This window comes from Priapulus caudatus, unplaced genomic scaffold (assembly GCF_000485595.1).
Source record: "Priapulus caudatus unplaced genomic scaffold, Priapulus_caudatus-5.0.1 Scaffold502, whole genome shotgun sequence".
NCBI lineage: Eukaryota > Metazoa > Priapulida > Priapulimorpha > Priapulimorphida > Priapulidae > Priapulus > Priapulus caudatus.
This window is the reverse complement of record NW_014577563.1, coordinates 131,599-136,785: the sequence shown is the minus strand read 5'-3', so window position 1 is coordinate 136,785 and position 5,187 is coordinate 131,599. Positions and strand designations below refer to the sequence as shown.

General features: G+C 43.7%; 1 long non-coding RNA gene across 1 annotated transcript in view; it reads left to right on the top strand.

Annotated features, from left to right (window-relative positions):
• Positions 1–5,187, top strand: part of LOC106811086 — an 11,661-nt gene that overhangs the window by 2,084 nt on the left and 4,390 nt on the right. The gene's annotated exons all lie outside the window — the stretch shown is intronic.

The window sequence follows — 5,187 nt, the reverse complement described above, 5'->3', positions numbered from 1 at the left end:
GGTGGGATGACTCTGCACGTATAATCTACATAAAAATAGCACCGACGGAATATATAAAGATTTACAAGCCGGATTCTACCAGTTACAGTGTGCATGAACATGATTGGCCTGTCCATAGGCTCTTCATCTGACCGCATGCCACGGATTAGAAAGATGCTAAAATCACACGAGACTGGTAGGGCGCAACACGGTGCTCGGATACGCTAGATGGCGGACTCTCCACTGTTCACCATGATAGGTGTAGACTGCTGCACCCACGCGCAGCAGAACAGCAGCGATCGTCGCGGCATCCAGCTTTATGGGGTTTCTGAAAAGTTCTTGAGACAGTATAAAATGAACTCGGCGTAGAATGCTTAGGTAGTCATTTCACGAAGATCCAATTAAGGTACTGTGGGCACAAGTTGTGGTCTCCGCTCCATTCTCGTACGGGGTGTCGATTCCAATGCACGCATTTTCTCGAGATAGCGTGCTTTATCACAGTACAGGGTGTGGCTGACATGATGCTAGATGTCCCATTTACCTCAATGCGTGGACTCATGCACGGATAGCAGAGATGGCATAATGCAGTAGGACTGGGAGTGCATTACAACGTTCTCGGATTAATCGTGAGATGCGAATCTCACTGTTCACATGATGATGTAGGTACTGATCGATGACCACTAACCAACGCAGACAAGTCCGATCGTATGGCCATCCAGGCTTTTTTGTGGTTCATGAAAAGTCCTTGAGAGTATAAAATGGATCGGACTATAGAATGTTAGGTAGCTCAATTCGACGAGATCCTAATAAGTACGTGATGGGCACAAGTTGTGGTCCTAGCTCCATTCTCGTAAGGGTGTCGATTCCCAATGCACGCAATTTTCTCGAGATAGCGTGCTTTGGCTACGTTGTCTATAGTGAATCAAAGTGATTGTTCATACTACGTACACTTCAGAGATATTCAGACAGTTGGCAAATGTGCATACACCAGATGTTATAAAACGCTGCGTTTGATAGCTATATGCAGTAAAATCGGTGAAATTTCTGAACACTCGCGATGTAAACAAAAGTCCATGAACATATGTGTTGCGTGCAATCTCGCGACGCTAATAAGCCCTGCGAAACCTGACCTGTGTAATCTCATTGAACTCTAGCGGAGCACCCCAAATCACGCTGATAAACCTGTCCCGAAAAATCTGGATCCACCTGCTACTAATATCTATTGCAATAATAACACTATACTATATAGCGAATGTAAAATCGGTGATTGTGCAGATCGGCAGATTATATAGACTGGTACCCGCTCCCACCTCTCGGCTTATAGTTACTCGATGGATGCATTACCCATCGAGTAACTAAACCGAGAGGTGGGAGCGAGTACCAGTCTACAGATTACACGCCACACATGTTCGCTCTGTTTGTAACCGGTATGGCCGGCGGCACGGGATTGTAGGTAATATTGCTATTTTTTGTCCAAGACGCGGAACCCTCTATAGGCTTGTGTGTGTGTGTGGATTATTGTCTCCGTGCGGATACGCTCGGCTATTGTGCGGGACAACTATTATGCGGAAGCAAACTGTGCACAGCAGCACTCTAAATTGCATTAGCTGTCAGCGAACCCAGCTCTCTGGAGAGGGTCAATGCCCTTTTCGTATGCCGGATTCCGGCCTATTTAGAGAGTATTCCGTACGCCGAGGTGCGGTACGCCGTACGCGGCGATGACAGTATAACGTATTCCGTACGCGAAATAATTGATACTATAATCGGGGATTGTGCTTTTTTCTGAACTTTTCCTGCCCATTTTTTAATAAATGTTGGATCTATTTACCCTGCTAACTGGAAACGAGACTGTCCCCGCACGTAGGATCGCGAACAGACGGGAATCAATCGAATCCAGTCGGTGTACCAGTCTAATGTTAATGAATGTATACAACTAACCTGTATAATACCAGTCGTCATGTTACGCTTGACTGCGTTCGCTACACTGTTCCAGCGAGTAGGCCCTAGCGGCCGTTACGAGCAGGAGCGGTAATCATTAACGTTAGTATACAACCGGAACTTATGCCCCTTGTCGTGGGTTGTTGCATTCTGGGACTGATTTAGGCCATTTACGCGCTTTTTGCTGTGATGAAGTGTTGAAGAGGCCGCAAATATATATACTACCCAGGCGCGGATTTAGATGGGGGCACATCCGGCCCGTGCCCCCCCTTTTGAAACCAAAAAATAAATAAAAAAATTACATTATTAAAAAAATTACAAAATTACAAAATTACAAAATTAATCATTATTGTTCTCAATTTCATGTTGTAAATACGGTTACAAGATTGACGGTTCCAGTCAGAAATTGTGACATAATGACTATTTTCATGATGTTACAATAAATATTCGAATTTGTAGTCATTCTTCTGAATTTCTGCAAAGAAAACATCTCGGGTATTACTAAGATTTGATTTTTAATATTGTTGGAATATATTTTTGGCCTGCAATGATTATATGTCATACACTGTATGTACGGATGTTTTCATTTAGGGAGAAGGTATATTTTATTTTGCTTCTGTAATGAAATCGCCACATACTCATTACTAATACAAACTTTTTCAAGTTTTGATATTATTCGAGTTTCAGATATTTTTTTTAAAGTGCAGTATTTTTCTCTAGATGCAATAGTTATATTTGATATGTGAATCTGTGCTTCTGTAATACCACATGTCATGTCGAATATTAAGGTTTAAAACTTCAGTGTAATGTAATTTTCAAGGTACATGTGACGGTCTTGCCTCCCACCCCCGCGCCATCCGACAGGCTGGTCAGCGCATGATCAAATTTAACACATAAAATGATTGCTGCAATATGAGTTATAATCCCTTTACAGATGACCACAGGATTGCACATTTTAAGCTAAGAGAGTGATAAAAACTCCACAATGGGCGACGTGGTACAGGGGGGTTCCAGTGGGTTCGAGGACCCCCCCTGCTGCGCATGAAAGCATCTGGAGGGGGTCTAATATTCAAAAATTTTTCCCAGGCACCCCCCCTTCGCGTGTCGTAAGTTTGGGGTTACGCGTTAGACCCTTGTCCAATCCTGTACACGCCATGCCTCTCAACTTGCTGGAGCTTAGGTTCGCTCGCTCTCTTCACCGTATCATTCCCCCAATTTCACTTAGTTTGCAATTTGGTGCCCCCCCTCTTTTGAATTCTTAGATCCGCCTTGTACTACAGGTATGTAGTAGAATCCCACAGGCACAATGCAAGAAGGAGGCGCAATCAAATTCAACAGCAAATTTGCCGATATTCTGAGGCATAAAGTCGTGTACTTTTCTTCATTATTTGCCTTAAAGAGCATGACTTAGTGTATTTAATTGCGGTACTAAGAAAATAAGTGGTGCATGAATAAGGGTTAGATAATGTTTGTGTATTGACTATTGGTTACTGGTTTGCTTATGTATTGGGTGCTGGTGCGGTTAATATAGTATGTCAGATGCCAGACCAAACATATATGGGGGTTCAGATGCCGACTGAAAATTAGAGAGTTATTGCGGATGCCAAAAAAGGAGGGGCTGGACCCCTCTTCTGCCAGCTCCCTAAGGTAGGTGTTAAAAAACGATTTCCTCCGCTAACACACACAACAGACCGCGCGGGCACGCAACACTACACACACACACACACAACACACACACCACACAACACATTATGTAGCGTCACGCCGAATACAACTCACTCTCAGATTCGAGCGATCAATGTGGAGTTATGATTATTATTAATTACGTAATTGTTTAGAAACTTCATTAATCTTACGCTGTGAATACGAGGTAATTATTGGGTTAGCGGTGTTGCGATAGTAGACGCTTACCCGCGGATGATCAAGTAGCAGCAGTCAGCAGCGCTGCTTGTTTCCTGATGTCGTGTTTCGTGCGACGCAGTTTCGGGGCTTTGCTACCTGTCGTGTACGCAAGGTAATGATGTGACATCAGGTACACGTCAGCGTTACGCGAATGATCCGCAACACCGCGCTGAATTACTAACGTACTCATTATACTAGAGTATGCCGGTGCCTCTTACACGCGATTAGTACCACAAGCACGATATTGGCACGTGGTGGACTGTATTTACAGTTTAGCTTCCGATGCCGGTGTGAGATGATACAGTACAACGCCAAGTGAATGAAGAGGTGTTGACTCCGAGAATGCAGGGTGAAGTCGCGGAGATTTCACGTCATAATTTGTCTACAGCCGAGCATGCGATCGGATCTGTAACCTCGGTAACAATCTGCGGGCGTTGTGTGCAGCGGTGGATGAGGATCAGACGAGGCGCATTTGCGTGATGCACCCTAAATAGTAACATAATGTTATGGTTTAGTGTTGATGCCACGGGCGCGCAACTTCTGAATGGATTTGATGGCAGTTATCTCGATTATAGAGCAGGAAGTCTACAGCATCGGTAGGCTAAGCGCTAGTCTAACAGGGTTGATGCAGTGCGCGATGCGCACACGCAATCTAATCGCGGTCTGCTTTCGTGTCTCGCTGCGCTCCTACGTTACGGAGCTAGTTTGCCGACCAACGGATCTTATGGAGAATAAAAGATAATAGCTTCACTATTAGCTTCCTTGAACTACTCTTCCTTTTAAGACTAGCTTCGTAGAGAGAGAGAGGAGAAGAGAGAGCCGATAGAGGGAGAGAGCGAATCGAGAAGAAGAGAGCGACGAGCGAAGAGCACGGGAAGACGCGAGAGGAAGAGCGACGAGGAGATAGAAGAGGAAATAGGAGAATGAGAGACAGGCAGGGCGAGTGTGACAGCAATCGCGTGACGTGAGTTGGGCAGTAGAGGGTTTAGATTGTGACTGAGCAAGGATCCTAGTATCGTAATATGCATACATGTGTCGATATGTAGAAAATAAAAACCACTTTGATATCTTTATACATCATCACGTGACTTTATGGATATCTGTTGAATATGCTGATTGTGACGAAAGACGAATTTTCCAATCACTTACAACTATCTTACTGTTCTTAATATGTTATCTTGTTTCTTTTATTATATAATCTGAGTAGCATGTTGTTTTTGATCAGAACTGTATTTAGAGTTGACATTACAATTATGTCAATGTTCTTGCCTAGCAAATCCTTTTTCCTTGAATGTGGAATCGCAATTTATATACAGTATCATAAACTAACTTGAATTATAAACTATCGTTATAATGGTTTCGAAGGTT